Genomic DNA, 646 nt, shown 5'->3' on the forward strand with positions numbered 1-646 from the left:
TGTGTGTGTGTGTCTGTCTCTGTCTGTCTGTATGTATGTATGTATGTGAGAGAGCAAGAGAGGGAGAGAGACAGGCAGAGAGAAAGAGAGAGATAGAGAGAGTAAACGAGAGTTAATTAATCATTAACGCCAGAGGAGGTGTGGTATATGGACAATACACCATGGCTAAAGGGTTGTTCTTATGCACGATGCAGAAGGAAGTGCCTGGACACAGCCCTTAGCCCCTTAGCCGTGGTATATTGGCCATATACCACATATCCCTGAGGTGCCTTATTGGTATTATAACCAGGTTAACAATGTAATTAGAACAGTAAAAAGTCAGTTTATTCTCGCTCTCACCCTCAAAGCTGTATTTTCCTATTCTCTCTTCAACCCTCCTCTGTCTGCCTGGCACGAGGGTGATGACCAGATGACTGAGAAACTATGAATCTATGAAGCCACGACAACTCATAGATCAACTGTGTTCTGTCCTGCCCAGAAACAACAACCTATAAAACCAGCCAGGTTGCTCACGATTGACTGTGAAATTTGAAGTCCGTCCAGGTATGCCGGACGTTGTTAGAAGACCTTAACCTCTATGGGCTAGGTGGAACGTCACCGTCCCACTCTATTCAACAGCCAGTGGAACAGCGTGGCGCAAAATACG

This window comes from Salmo salar, chromosome 06 (assembly GCF_965601325.2).
Source record: "Salmo salar chromosome 06, fSalSal1, whole genome shotgun sequence".
NCBI lineage: Eukaryota > Metazoa > Chordata > Actinopteri > Salmoniformes > Salmonidae > Salmo > Salmo salar.